At 43.0% G+C, this 16,349-nt stretch overlaps 1 non-coding gene across 1 annotated transcript; it reads right to left on the reverse strand.

Moving 5' to 3' along the window:
• Positions 1–15,995: 15,995 nt before the first annotated feature.
• Trnas-cga lies at positions 15,996–16,070 on the reverse strand. Its single transcript has one exon. It is a non-coding gene; the product is annotated as a tRNA-Ser (tRNA).
• Between the last annotated feature and the right edge of the window lie 279 nt (positions 16,071–16,349).

Below are 16,349 nucleotides of genomic sequence, written 5' to 3' on the forward strand. Positions count from 1 at the left end.
GTTGGACCCTAGATGAGTGGAAAACCGTGACCTGATATGGCTCTGAGCACTATGGGACTCAACTGCTGTGGTCATAAGTCCCCTAGAACCTAGAACTACTTAAACCTAACTAACCTAAGGACAGCACACAACACCCAGCCATCACGAGGTAGAGAAAATCCCTGACCCCGCCGGGAATCGAACCCGGGAACCCGGGCTGACCTGATATGATAAATCCCGATTTCAGATGGTCGTGTTAGAGTGTGGTGCAACCCAACGATGCCATGGACCTAAGCTGTCAACAAGACAATATGCAAGCTGGTGGTAGCTCCGTAATACTACGGGTTGTGTTTACATGGAATACTCTGCGTTCTGTGGTTCAACTGAACCGCTCATTGACTGGATTTGGTTATGTCTGGCCACTTGGAAAGCATCTGTCTGCAGCCATCCACGGACTTCATGTTCCCAAAAACGATGGAATTTTTGTGGGTAACAATTCACCGTGTCATCGGGTCACAATTGTTCTCGAATGGTTTGAAGAACTTCTTGGTTAATTCGAACGAAATATTTGCCATTCAGATCACTCGACATGAGTCCCATCGAACATTTGTGGGACATAGTCGATGGGTCACTTAGTGCACAAAATTCTGCACCGGTAACACTTCCGCAAGTACGGGCAGCTACAGAGGTAGTATACCTCAATACTTCTGCAATGGACTTCCGACGACTTGTTGACTCCAAGCCCACTTAGCGTTGCTGTACTACGTAGGGCAGAAGAATGTCCGATACGATAATAGGAGATATCCCATGACTTCTGCCACCTTACTGTATATTTTAATGTATCAGATATCCTTCCGTTATTTGTAGTCAGAAATCTTTTTTCTCATATTCAGTGCTCCTACTGTTTCTTAAACTGTTCATTTTGACATTTAAAATGATTTTACGCAAAATCTAGTGCTCTTTGACAACCCGAGTCCATTCTGGATCCGCCCTGACTCTGCGGTTAATGGATTTTATGGGATGACTTCATTACATCACAAAACTCATTTTTTTCTTTATGTTTCAAGCAAGTTTGAGAGAAACAGTAATGATACCATTTCCCTTTCTCACCTTCAGTTGCGTTTAAAACTGGTTCACTCATTGACAATACTTAGGCTGTCAGTAGTTGCAAGCAGTAGAAAACATTCCGAATGGCCGGCCGAAGTGGCCGTGCGGTTAAAGGCGCTGCAGTCTGGAACCGCAAGACCGCTACGGTCGCAGGTTCGAATCCTGCCTCGGGCATGGATGTTTGTGATGTCCTTGGGTTAGTTAGGTTTAACTAGTTCTAAGTTCTAGGGGACTGATGACCACAGCAGTTAAGTCCCATAGTGCTCAGAGCCATTTGAACCATTCCGAATGCTATCGACAAGTTGCAATCAGAATTAGGGACCACAGGGCTAATGAGCAGTCGAGCATATTATAACGGCGGAAGTGTATTTCGGTGATGACGAAATGATGAATTATGCTAAGGATATGCCTTCGATTTTGACGAAAGTGCCGTATTAATAAAAGAATGTGAACAGTGACTCAAATTTTTGTCATAATGTTCCTGAGGTAAAATGGCAGACTTAATTCGTCATTTTTCATATCCCACGCACACATCTACATCTAAATTCTGCGAATCATCGCTAGATGAGTGGCAGAGGGTACTTTTTATTGTATCGTATATCATTGTTTCCATTCCATTCAGAAGCGGAGCGTGGGAAAAAGGAATGCTTATACGCTTCAATGTGAACTCTTATTTTCTTCGTTTTATCTTCGTGATCTTCACGGGGTCGATACGTAAGGGGCTGAAGAATGTATATTGTTTCTCCCATGAGAACTAGCGTTTGGAACTTTTTAAGTAGATTTTCGCGAGATATGTGGTTTCTTTCGTCGAGCGTTTCCAGTTCAGGTTTTTCAGCACATCTTCTCAGTCAGACAAACCTGTGACCACGCGTGTAGGACAAGCCATAACTTCCAAGAACCCCAATGACGAACAGAAGTATGCCATTGACCTTTCCTACAGCTGCTCGTAAGTGATCGTTCAGCTTCATGTCTCTACACATAGTTACTCTCAAGTGTTTGTATGAAAAGAATGATACCAGTAGCGAATCATTTACCTTGTAATCAGAGAACACTACTGTTTTATCTTTCAGTAGAGGCACAACTTTGCAGTTGTCTACTTTTGGAGATAGTTGCCAGTCCGTCCAAAATGCAGATATTTTATCAAGTGTTAACTGAATACTACCACAATTTCCACGTAAACAGCTGCGTCATCTGAGAAAAGTCTAAGATTGCTACCAATCGTATCCCTAAGTCACTGACGTAGATGAACGGCAACCGTGCTAACACACTCCCCTGTTCAAATGGCTCTGAGCACTATGGGACTTAATATCTTAGGTCATCAGTCCCCTAGAACTTAGAACTACTTAAACCTAACTAACCTAAGGACAACACACAACACCCAGTCATCACGAGGCAGAGAAATTCCCTGACCCCGCCGGGAATCGAACCCGGGAACCCGGGCGTGGGAAGCGAGAACGCTACCGCACGACCACGAGCTGCGGACCACTCCCCTGTGGCAAACCTGACATTACTTGTACTTCTGAGGAAGACGCGCCATCTAGGCTAACGTTCTGCATTCTGCTTGAAAGGAAATTATCGGTCCAATCGCAAATCTGGCTACATATTCCGTGCGAGCATATTTTTTGTCGTAGACGTTTATGTGGCACCGAATAAGATGCCTTTCAGAAGTCTAGAAACACTGATCTACCTGGTTGACTCTGTCCATGGTGATTAAAATACCACGTGTGAACAGCCCAAGGCTGACCGATGTTTTCGGAATCCGTATTGGCTTCCACGCGAAACTTTATTTTGTTACCGGTACGTCACTGTATTTGAATTGAAATTATATTCTACTACTTTGCTGCATGTCAACGTGAGCGAAATAGGGAGGTAATTCTGTGGACCGATTCCACGTTCTTTTTTATGTTAAAAGAAACTATGTAGTTCCAGAGACCTTTTGAAGTCTCAGACATTCGGTCTGCATGTATACATTGTTATATTTTTATAGGTGGGTGTGTCTTGTGTGTGTGTGTTTTTTTTTCAGCGACTAAGAACATTTACTTTCTCAAGGGACCGGCGGTAAATTACTTTTAGGAGACGAGCTAATTCGGTCGCAAGTTCCATCTCGTCCTGGAGCTTTATTTTGCTTTATAGATTTGAGCTGTTTTTGAACACGGCTGACACTGATTGCTATGTCACTCATCTTTGAATCAGTACGGCTACTGAATGGCGGTAATATTTCTTGATCTTCCTTCGTAAAGGCTCATTTGATGACTGAATTAGCATTTCGGCTTGAGTTTTGTTGTTTTCTACTTACGTTCAAGTCCCGTCAACGAGTGCCTGTACACTTATTTTTTTGCTACTGACAGCCTTAACGAACGACCTAAATTCTTGGGGTTTTCGAGGGCCTTTTTCATGCTTCGGTAATTATGAAAAGCTTAAAGCATTGTCTTTCTGACTCGCCTCTCTTCGGGGTTGTGCTAATACGCAGAATACACTGTTTCTCGATGCGTTTACTAATATCAATTGTATACGATGCCTGCACCATCTAGTTCCTTACAATGAAATACTCAGAATACATTCTTTCATAGCTAAAACATCCATCCTTGCATTGAGTACCAGTCTGCTTTAAAACATGTTACCTTCCGTAAAATTATGGAAGTGTACCGCGACTTTTATTGCTGAAATATTTGATTTTATTCAATTTCACAGCGATTTACATACGAAATCAGAACTCAATTAAATACTGATTCGGAGAGTAATTCCAGAGCACAATATGTAACGAATTCTTGTGCAAACTGACTATACGTAATTCCACGCCAAACTTGATGCTCTTCATATATGGCCACCTTGAAGTTTTCGATTTCTGATTGATAATGAATTTTACAATTTATTAGCTAAATAACCCATAATAATTTAAAATTTATACCGTTATATGAGTATTCTCGTACATCATGTATAAACGTTCACGTTCTGTGAGCTATTATAAATCCACTTTACCTCTCCCGAAATCAGGTCCTTGCTATGCACTTAGTGCACAACATTGTTCCAGAAATAAATGTAAACTACGGATTTCCAGAAGTCTCCCTTGATCGTCAGTCATGGGTGGTCCAGACTGCTAGCAGACTCAAAATTTTACCTGATTTCTAAGTGGTCAGCTGCACGTGGGGTAACTTTTTGAAACAGGTCAGGTGCGTGTGGTGGTCGTTTTTGAGTCAAGCCAACTGCTCGCAGAGAAAAACACAAGTTGACTCTACAGGTTTTTCCTTCCCATTTTTAGAGATATAGGGTTCTGTGATTGCTAAGCCTACAGTAGTGATAGTATTGGAAGCCCAATTTCGCACTATCACAAGGCAGTCGTAAATTACTTTCAACTGAGAAGCGCACAATATTAGAATCGTTGATGGGAAGTATATTTTGTTTTTTGCTCTTAAAATAGATAATTCCTGCAGAACACTATAAGCTGCGTTCAACGTTTTTGCGATGGCGGCAATATAGATCTTTTGGCCTGCTGAAAACATTTTTTAAAGTTCGTAACATCTTGGCTGGAAATATCGAGGCCACTGCAGGCAACTTCTTCACGATTTAATTTTAGAGGTCTCTCGCACAATTCAGTAACAGTTTTCTGTTGTATACTGCTTGACGTTATTTGTCTGCTTAAGTTATTATCGGCTTCATGGTTATGACTGACATTAGTATTAAATAGAATGTTGGTTGACGGATAGTGTAAGTAAATACGTCACTTCCACATTTTTACTGTGGAACTCCACGCTAGTCCACGTTGTGTTTCTATATCTTACCGGAATTTCTGTCCTCCAACAACAATGAACTTATGACCTCTTTCACTTTTCATATGCTTCACAGGAACGTTACAGCCCATTTCTAAATTACTAGTCAACTACGAGGAATAGAAACTGGCACACAGAGTACTCTGAGAAACAGTGCGCGCAGTCTACCTGTTCACAACATGCCTCATCGCCCGCAACCAGCCTGTTTGCTGAGGTAATGCTGAAATGCTCTGCTACTTAGTACAGGGTTATTACAAATGATTGAAGCGATTTCACAGCTCTACAATAACTTTATTATTTGAGATATTTTCACAATGCTTTGCACACACATACAAAAACTCAAAAAGTTTTTTTGGGCATTCACAAATGTTCGATATGTGCCCCTTTAGTGACTCGGCATACATCAAGCCGATAATCAAGTTCCTCCCACACTCGGCGCAGCATGTCCCCATCAATGAGTTCGAAAGCATCGTTGATGCGAGCGCACAGTTCTGGCACGTTTCTTGGTAGAGGAGGTTTAAACACTGAATCTTTCACATAACCCCACAGAAAGAAATCGCATGGGGTTAAGTCGGGAGAGCGTGGAGGCCATGACATGAATTGCTGATCATGATCTCCACCACGACCGATCCATCGGTTTTCCAATCTCCTGTTTAAGAAATGCCGAACATCATGATGGAAGTGCGGTGGAGCACCATCCTGTTGAAGGATGAAGTCGGCGCTGTCGGTCTCCAGTTGTGGCATGAGCTAAGTTTCCAGCATGTCCAGATACACGTGTCCTGTAACGTCTTTTTCGCAGAAGAAAAAGGGGCCGTAAACTTTAAACCGTGAGATTGCACAAAACACGTTAACTTTTGGTGAATTGCGAATTTGCTGCACGAATGCGTGAGGATTCTCTACCGCCCAGATTCGCACATTGTGTCTGTTCACTCCACCATTAAGAAAAAATGTTGCTTCATCACTGAAAACAAGTTTCGCACTGAACGCATACTCTTCCATGAGCTGTTGCAACCGCGCCGAAAATTCAAAGCATTTGACTTTGTCATCGGGTGTCAGGGCTTGTAGCAATTGTAAACGGTAAGGCTTCTGCTTTAGCCTTTTCCTTAAGATTTTCCAAACCGTCGGCTGTGGTACGTTTAGCTCCCTGCTTGCTTTATTCGTCGACTTCCGCGGGCTACGCGTGAAACTTGCCCGCACGCGTTCAACCGTTTCTTCGCTCACTGCAGGCCGACCCGTTGATTTCCCCTTACAGAGGCATCCAGAAGCTTTAAACTGCGCATACCATTGCCGAATGGAGTTAGCAGTTGGTGGATCTTTGTTGAACTTCGTCCTGAAGTGTCGTTGCACTGTTATGACTGACTGATGTGAGTGCATTTCAAGCACGACATACGCTTTCTCGGCTCCTGTCGCCATTTTGTCTCACTGCGCTCTCGAGCGCTCTGGCGGCAGAAACCTGAAGCGCGGCTTGAGCCGAACAAAACTTTATGAGTTTTTCTACGTATCTGTAGTGTGTCGTGACCATATGTCAATGAATGGAGCTACAGTGAATTTATGAAATCGCTTCAATCATTTGTAATAGCCCTGTAAATCTTTTCCGAGTGCCATCATTCGAATGCCGGTACTGGAAATCCCATCCCTCTGCTCCACCCCAGCTTGGGTCAAGTCCTACAATAGCCCTTCCTGCACTTATGAGTTAGGAATGAAAGATGAACAAAAAGAAACAAAAGAAATTTAAAAAATTGCCTGTAACCAGACGACAGCAAAATTGAGGTGCTGAGTGACAGAACGTGGGCTGACAACAAATTTCTACCCCTCATTTCTTCAGCACAAAATTGAAAAATGTTTGTGCCCCCCCTCACTTACTTTAATGGCGTAAACGGAAATTAGCAGTCTTAGCAATATGAAATTGAACGAAACTGAACATGAAAGGTTATTCCAGCAACCCGACTTATTGCTGGTCGTGGTGCAAGCGAAATGTTTCCTCGTATTTATGATAATAAAAGTCAAATATGAAACACTGAACGTATCGTCTTCTATAACAGAAAGTGCAGCGTCTCTTCAAGTTGTATCGGGGTAATACATGCTTTCTTTAGTGTAAGTGCGTGCGCAGAATCGAATAAGCAACATTCAGAATATTGGGTCTTGCCCACTCGTCTCGTATAGGGTGCCTAAGGGATGCTGCGTTCTTGGAATGCTATACAACACTCACTCCGTCTTCAGGCCACGAGTGGCCTTCCGGGATCGTCCGACCGCAGTGTCATCCTCCGAGGAGGATGCGGGTAGGAGGGGCGTGGGGTCAGCACACCGCTCTTCCGGTCGTTATGATGGAATTCTTGACCGAAGCCGCTGTTCTTCGGTAGAGTAGCTCCTCAATTGGCATCACGAGGCTGAGTGCACCTCGAAAAATGGCAACAGCGGATGGCGGCTGGATGGTCACCCATCCAAGTGCTGACCACGCCCAACAGCGCTTTACTTCGGTGATCTCAAAGCAACCGGTGTATCCACTGCGGCAAGGCCGTAGCCCAACCACATTGACAATATTTAACTTGGAGTTTTGAGTAGTAGTCGAAAACGAGGGGCGACATGCCATATAGTTTAGAGTCGAGTCCTTGGCTACATGTATCGTTCCTGGAAGTTGACATACGTCACTAATACTGCTCGGCGAATCCTGTCCACTAATTTCCGCATACGAAGCCGATCTGAGCTCTAATGTCCGGCAGAGGCTGGCAGGAGCGGCGCCTATACTCACTTTTTGCACATGTCGCTCCTGGCGCGGCGCTGTCCCTCTTAGCGGGCTATTGGCTGACGTTTTCTCACCACCTTCTCAGGTCTTTCGTTCTTTATATTCGTTCTGGCGCTTATGGTTCTGCCAGAACAAAGAATATTTGATACTGTCGTTGATGTTAAAGTACCACGTGATAAATAATGAATCAATCAACATAGCAAAACCTACTTATGGCTTTGTGCGATTGCATAATTTTCCAAATTAGTGGCTTCGTTATTGTAGTCAAATACCAGATAAGCACGCAGTGATGCAAAGTAAAGAGGTAAAGTCTGTATCATTGAATCGTTAAATGAACAGGATAATACGGGATCTCTAGCTCACAAGGAAACGAGTTAGATCATCCGTAAACCCGTAGGCATCATAGAAACAAAATTCCGTACATGAAACAAAGCATTTGAGAACGAGAAATGAAGGGAAATGTTAATGTATTTTTTAAAAATGGTTCAAATGGCTATGAGCACTGCGGAACTTAACATCTGAGGTCATCAGTCCCCTAGAACTTGGAACTATTTAAACCTAACTAACCTAAGGACATCACACACATCCATGCCCGAGGCAGGATTCGAACCTGCGACCGCAGCGGTCGCGCGGAACCAGACTCCAGCGCTAGAACCGCTCGGCAACTCGGGCCGGCTGTATTTTTTAGATTAAGTCAGTGAAGTCAGAATCAATACAAGGCCTCGAAACTTAAGACTTCTCAAAGACAATGATTTGGAAACGAAACGCGGTATTCGTAGTAAGTTAGCAATGGGAATCAATAAAAATTTAACCAGGGACTGTAGATACCTCATGAAAGATTAACGAAACAACTTTGGAGATAGGCAATGTCTACGGATAACTCCAATGATATGAAGTATCTCACACAATTTGCAATTCAGAGACCATCGGTATCTAATCAAAGGCGCGTCTTGCCTTGTCCACGGAACACGTTACCGAGTAACTCACTTGAAACCAACTCCCAACGCCCTCTCGTGATGACGCCACAGTGTGACTGGCTCGCTCAACAGGAAACTAAACGCAAGGATTCCAGCAATCCTCACAGAGAAAACTACAAAAATTCTGTCTGTAGCCGACAGTATCTCTGCAATAACTATCTCGTAAAGTAAAGACAGAAAACGTAAAACTCGCACTGAAAGTGGCGATTTAACAGGCAGCTTTCACTGTACATACAAGTGTACGTGTTGTCTGAAGTAGAAGCATGCTCGCAGTTACAATCGGCAGCAATTCTCTCTTTCTGGGCGAATAAGCCAGTTAACTGAGCAGCGAGTACAGCATATCACACTTCGTGTTAATAAGTAACAAAACTGATTCTCGGATGTGTCTGGGACAAAGTTTGTAAGAACGAACAATAGCTACGGCCATGACGAAGCACTGAACATGCCCACTAAGCAATTTATCTCGTACCACTGATTGTTCCATTTGTTATTTCGATGTTCATGATTTGCCACGCTACTTATCACCAGGAATTTAGGGGGTGTTGGCATTTTTATTTGAGGACACAATTCAATTTACTTACAGCAAAGTGTCTGTGTGACAAGAAAAGAAGGACTTTTTCTGTTAATTGTGTGGTGCTAAATAAGAAGGTAAAAATGGTTCAAATGGCTCTGAGCACTATGGGACTCAACCTCTGAGGTCATTAGTCCCCTAGAACTTAGAACTAGTTAAACCTAACTAACCTAAGGACATCACACACATCCATGCCCGAGGCAGGATTCGAACCTGCGACCGTAGCGGTCTCGCGGTTCCAGACTGCAGCGCCTAGAACCGCACGGTGAGAAGGTAACCCAATGGATATACATTTAGTATAAAAGGAAGAAAACATAGAAGCGACAGAATATTAGCATTTGGCGAGTGTAGCACTAAATAAACGTTTTACACAAAGTTTGTAGTACAGTTACATTATATTTTAATGTGGTACAGACACGTAGAACTAGTAGTCAAGGGATCAATTGAAGTTCTTACGTCTTAAGACATCTTTAGAGACTACTGTACGGCAGAAACAGCATGCAGATTGTTTCAGTATGATGTATTGTAATGGGAAAATAAAGATTTTAATAAACAGTTGCTCAAACTTTTTAAAAAAATCCCACAGGAAGAATGACAAACTGGATTACAAACAGCGAATGATGCAGGAAAACTGTCTAAGAATTAACATTTTGACACGTCTAGAGTTTTGTGAATATTAGCGTGTCAGTTATGCAAAGTAACTCGGGGAATTCTGAGCATTAGGAAGCCTAATTAACTGCTATGAAAATAGTTGTAGGAATTATTTTAATACAGAAACACAAAGGAAGGAACTATGTCTATAAAGGGTACTATATAGAAATAAAATAATCTGTTTGACTGGCAGAAATAATGAATACGGATAATATGGAGAGAACTTACAGAGAATTGAGTTCGTAGTGTGATTAAATGATTCAATTAGAAATATGTCAGTGCTCAGAGACCTTACTTCCTATTGGAGTATCTACCTATCTGCAGACAGTTCTTTCCCACGAATGTGTGTTAGCTTTGACAGATGTATTTTCGCCTCACTCCGTCACGCTACAAGAATGAAAATCGAAACGTGTGTATGCTTAGTGTTCCAATCTGCGAAGAGTGTTCGAAAGAAAGCACCGAAGTTGGCTACGAGTTGCGTCCCAGACTTGCGACGGCTTTCAACGCACATACGAAGGTTGAATGAAGAGTAGTGCCTCCGCTTTCCTTAATTGGGTTTGGATGGGAATATTTTAACAAATCATACCTAGAAATAATCCTTAGAATGGGATCTTCAATCACCAGCCATTTGGATACATTTCTGCCAACGATGAAAAAGTTTTCTGAAGTCGTCATTGAAGGAGTCGACACTCCGTTTCCGCAACCACAGTTCTCTCATCGTCTTCATCAGAAGCATAATGATGTCCCCTGATTGAATAGAGAAAGGCGTCACTTCCTTTCTCGTAATGCGGGAGGAGTTCCTGGCAAATTTCATGTCTGTGCCCTTTCATTTCAGGAGTCAGCATCCGGGGTACCCATCCTGCACAGATCTTCCGATAGCCAAGCCTAAGCAATAATGTGCCCACACGTTCATTTGAAATGCCGATTATGCTTGCAATTTCTCTGTTGTACGACGATCGTCCTGAATCAATCTGACAACATTTCGCTTGTGAAACTCTGTGGTTGCTGTCACAGGGCCGGCCGGTGTGGCCGTGCGGTTCTAGGCGCTTCAGTCTGGAACCGCGTTACCGCTACGGTTGCAGGTTCGAATCCTGTCTCGGGCATGGATGTGTGTGATGTCCTTAGGTTAGTTATGTTTAATTAGTTCTAAGTTCTAGGGTACTGATGACCACAGATGTAATGTCCCAAAGTGCTCAGAGCCATTTGAACCATTTTGAGCTGTCACATGACATCCAACTCTTTGTTTGTCATGCAGGTCAGATGTTGCCGCCTCAGCATCATAAATCTTACTCGCCCAACGACGCACTGTACTCACATCAACACAGTCACCATAAACTGCTTTCATTCTCTGGGGTGACACGTTCTCCTGTCAAGAATTCAAAGACTGCACGTTGCTTAAATCGCATTGACTGACCGTCTGCGTAGAGTTCCATATTTTACACTCAAGTTTTTAAACATGGCTGAAACAGCTGCTGTTGAAATTCTTCACGGTAAGTGATAACAGCCAAACAGTTGCAGGATAAAGATTTATTAAAAGTATTGACCACGGTTTCGGTATATCTAAATATACAGGCTGTGTTCGCATCAACCCTCTGTCCATAATTATGTTGTATAAATGGAGCTTTTAACTACTGACGACGCCTTTGGCACAGTTGTTTTATGTATTTCCAGTGTAGGATGCGATTTTAGTGTATTTTACTTCTGATGAAGGTATATTTATATATACCAAAACCGTTGTCAGGAATTTTAATAAATCTTTATACCTGCAACTATTTGGCTGTTATCATTTACCGTGAATACTTTACACTGTAACAACACAACCGTTCAACTGGAGCTGTAGAGAAGAGGCTACGGAACAAGCCAGTACCTGCCGCATACCAATGCTGCCAACTGTTGAAGAGTTACGAAGGTGGAGGCATTACTTTTCAGTCAATCCTCGTACGTATGTACGTATGTAAACAAACACATTAAGAAACATTTAGTGCTGACAATTAATAATGGACAATTATATATACTATTATATAATGTACTAAGTTTTGAATGAGGAAGCATTCAACACGAACGAAAGTGTAGTAGTTTGGTTTTACTGGGTTACTTCTGAGTGCCAGTTGTATTTTTGCTCTTCTTTCCTATCATGTGCTTTTATTGTTGCTACTAGCCAACTTGCAAAATATAAACTTACACATATACGCATGGCCTGAATGAAAGATAAATTGTAAATTAATATATGAAGATAGTAACTGGCCGGCCGCGGTGGTCTCGCGGTTCTAGGCGCTTCAGTCTGGAACCGCGTGACCGCTACGGTCGCAGGTTCAAATCCTGCTTCGGGCATGGATGTGTGTGATGTCCTTAGGTTAGTTAGGTTTAAGTAGTTCTAAGTTCTAGGGACTGATGACCATAGATGTTAAGTCCCATAGTGCTCCGAGCCATTTGATAGTAACTGTTCTCGAAAGAACAGATACCATCGATGACCGTGAAGCTTCTCTAGAATAAATGATAATTAATTGAAACTCTCAGCTGCCGACAGATGAGGTTGATATACCTCGATAGAGACAGCTGGAAATGTGTGCCCCGACAGGGGCTCGAATCCAGGATCTCCTGCTTAGATGGGAGACGCTCTAGCCACCTGAGCCACTGAGGACACAGATGAATAGCGCGACTGCAGGGACTTATCCCTGCAGATTGCAGATCTGCAGATTGAAGTTTGAAGTTGTGAAACTGTATAAAATAGGTTTAATGTCCCTACACGTCATCTCGCAGTTGCGGCTCGGCCTCACCAAGTTATAGCTGGAAGCTGAAGTCACTGGTGGCACACAAACGATCCTCACCAATGGCTAAAGGCATATAGTATGAAATCTAAATCCCTCGATACATATGCTCTCGCAAGAGGATCCTGGTGGTGAAGGCTCATGGAGGTGAAGCGATGACAGCTCTCTGCGATTAAGAAGTAATTTTCTACCAATTGTATTGCGTTTGCTAAAAGGAAAACTTGCATTTACGCATGTTCTCCTTATGCTCTTTTTGTATTGGCTGAGTTACGGATCTTCTGAGAGGCAACCAATAAAAATGTTCCTTAGAAAAAGCTGCGCCCCTTCCCTCGGCTGTTCTTTAGGTGGTTAACCAGTAAAGTGTGCCCTACCATTTTAAACTAGAAAAAGACATCTTGCGCTCCTTCCATCTCTATTTGTGACCAGTGAGCTGGATCCTCATCGACGCTGTCGAGCTTCTCTGTGTAGCCTCTATTTTATTCATATGAGCCAGTCCCGGCACTTCTTATGTTGCACAAACATTTGGTTTATCTGAAGTCAGTTTCCAGAGACGTCTCACGCCTTCAAAGCATCCCAAGACTGTGACTTGCAACTCCATTTTCAAGGTAACATCTATGGTATCTGGAGCTTTCCAGAGAAGACATAGCTTTTATAAATTCTGCGCACAATGATGTCTTCTTGGATTTCGCTAAAAATAGCATTCCTTCTCACATCACTTCTGGTTTGTAAAAGTGGTGACAGCGAGGGTCCTTACACCACAGGACGACTTGCCTGTGTTTGCCCATGGTGCTTCAGACACCCGAAGGCAGCGCTACAGAGTACTATCCAGAGGCCTGAGAGCCATTGGCCTCTGTGCGCGCTGGTGCTCTCTTCCGAAAACTGCACCAAAGCTCCTTGCCACTGTAGCATTATCCCAAAAAAATGGCTCCAAGCACTATGGAACTTAACATCTGAGGTCGTCAGTCCCCTAGACATAGAATTACTTTAACCTAACTAACCTAAGGACATCACACACATCCATGCCAGAGGCAGGATTCGAACCTGCGACCGTAGCAGCAGTGCGGTTCCGAACTAAAACGTTTAGAACCGCTCGGCCACAGCGGCCGGCAGCATTATCCCAATCTGCTTTCAAAGTTCTCTTATTCATGAAAGTAGTCAACTACCAACAATTGCTAGTACTACTTTCATATCACATTTCTTGGAACTGATTAATTATTTTGATCGAATGGGCCATTGCATTACTATTTTATATACGTTGAGGGAGTGCTTCCGATAAAACGGTTGCATAACACAGAGAACATTAATGTAAATTCTTTTATTTGCGACGTTTTGTTATTTTTTCAGTTTTCAATCTTCTATGCCTTGTGAAACACCATTTGACCTCTATTTGTTCCTATTACTAAGAACTTATAAGCATTAATGCCAGTGATGAAAGCTGTCACTGCTTTTCAAATTACTTATCACTATTTCGGCGAGTCTTTCCACCCTTACATTTCTTTGGAATTCATCTGTCTATCCCGAAATGCAAAATGCGCCCTAGAAGGTTTCCTTCGACTGAGATCCTTGCACTATTTCATGATTTAACCTGTGAGTTCGTAAGAGACTATGACGCCCATTTAATATGAAGTGAAACATCAACCCTTCTTATAGTATCCGACCCATGCGTACATTAACGAAATCAGAAATTTTTAAGTTTTTTATGTTTTTTTTCATAGTGGCTAGTTCTTAAAGCGCAATGGAATAATTAAAAGGGAGTTTAGCAAAAGCTAAACAAGAAAAAACTGAAACTTTAATCCTTGCAACAAAAAACGAAGGTCATGCAGCCACTCACTATATACATGCATTAATCTTTTAGGTGTTATTCATACAGTGAAATGCGTTTGCACTTTGTATCTCACGACACCTGATACGTGGAAAATATCTGAGTTGGTATGATAGCAGAATTTTTTGTTTAAGTCTCTGTTTCGAAAGCATTTGCCTTCAAGTTGCATAGTAACGCGAACTTAACTGCGCATCTCAAAATTTCATTTGAAAAAAAAAAAGCCTCACTGATGAAGGCAGTTTATTATTTTTCGGCTTTAAATTTAGGTAAAGTGAAGGTAGTGTGTTCGAGAACGTAGATATGAAACACGTGTAGGTTAACTCTAATAAAGGTCAGAGGAGAGTAGATCCAGTTCGTAAGAATCTCAGAATACATGAACACTTACTATATTGTTCAGAAATTGAATACAAAATGTTATGTTACATATACAAATATCTTTCGACGGACCACTTGTCTGTACATGACCATCCATGTATGAATGGTTGGCTCTGAGCACCATGGGAGGTCATCAGTCATCTAGAACTTAGAACTACTTAAACCTGACTAACCTAAGGACATCACACACCTCCATGCCCGAGGCACGATTCAAACCTACGACCGTAACGCTGGCGCGGTTCCAGACTGAAGCGCCTAGAACTGCTCGGCCACATCGGCCGATCCATGTATGAAAGAAAGAGAAAATCATCTAATAATACCGTTAACCCTGAAATATTATTTGAAGTTGGAAGAACACTGAGATAAACAACATGAAACCTGGGAAGAAACACGACAACAACGTGAAATACGACAGCAAATTATCTGGTTGAAATACTTTTCCACAATCTTGAAAGGGCCATAACATGCAGTCACGTAAACGCAACACAGACGAGCGACCATAATCGAGAATGGGGTCCTTTCAATGGGCCAGTTCCATTCCAAGACTTCTGTACTGAACAGATCGGCACGTTCTCGCAGTGGTAAGGAAGCTATGGTAAGGAAGCTACAGTGTGTCCCGAAGAGAGAGACCCTCGGTCTGCCGACCACGGGGCCCTCGTTAACAGATTCCGGCCGCCAAGCTCTTCTATTGACAGACTCACGCCAGTGTTCAGACGATTTCCTAAGACATGCCTTACAGTTTCCGTCCATTACGTAAATGTCACTATAGATATTCGGGCTTAGGTTATGACATTTCCCATTCGCCTGCCATCATTGGCGATGATGTGGCGTAGACAAGTAGCATGTGTTCAGATGCGGAGAATATGGCGGCCAATCGAGGCCTCCGTGCCAATGGCCTCTTTGTACTCTAGAGACAGAATACGCTTCCTAGAGTGCTCCTCCAGGACATAAAACACTCTTCAGCTTCGACAGGGTCGAGCTCCGTCTTTCATGAATCAAATCTTGTCGAAATCAGGGCCACTTTGGATAATGGGGATGAAATCAACTTCCAAAACCTTCACGTAGCGTTCTGTAGTCTCCGTGCCATCAAGAAATATCGCACCGATTATTCCGTGACTGGACACTGCGCACCACACAGTCGTCTGTTGAAGGTGAAGAGACTTTGCGATCGTGAAATGCGGTTCCTCAGTCACATAATGCGCCAATTTTGAAACTTCCTGGCAGATTAAAACTGTGTGCCGGACCGAGACTCGAACTCGGGACCTTTGCCTTTCGAGGGCAAGTGCTCTACCATCTGAGCTACCCAAGCACGACTCACGCCCCGTCCTCACAGCTTTACTTCCGCCAGTACCCCGTCTCCTGCTTTCCAAACTCTACAGAAGCTCTCCTGCGACCTTGCAGAACTGGCACTCCTGGAAGAAAGGATATTGCGGAGACGTGGCTTAGCCACAGCCTGGGGGAAGTTTCTATGCGCCAATTTTGTTTATTAACGAACCCATCCAGATGAAAGTGGGCTTCATCGTTAAACCACGCACTCACGCGCATACTAATTCCCATCGTGCCCCGTGGCCAACAGTACAGTTTGGCAG

Source organism: Schistocerca americana, chromosome 4 (assembly GCF_021461395.2).
Source record: "Schistocerca americana isolate TAMUIC-IGC-003095 chromosome 4, iqSchAmer2.1, whole genome shotgun sequence".
Classification (NCBI taxonomy): Eukaryota; Metazoa; Arthropoda; class Insecta; order Orthoptera; family Acrididae; genus Schistocerca; species Schistocerca americana.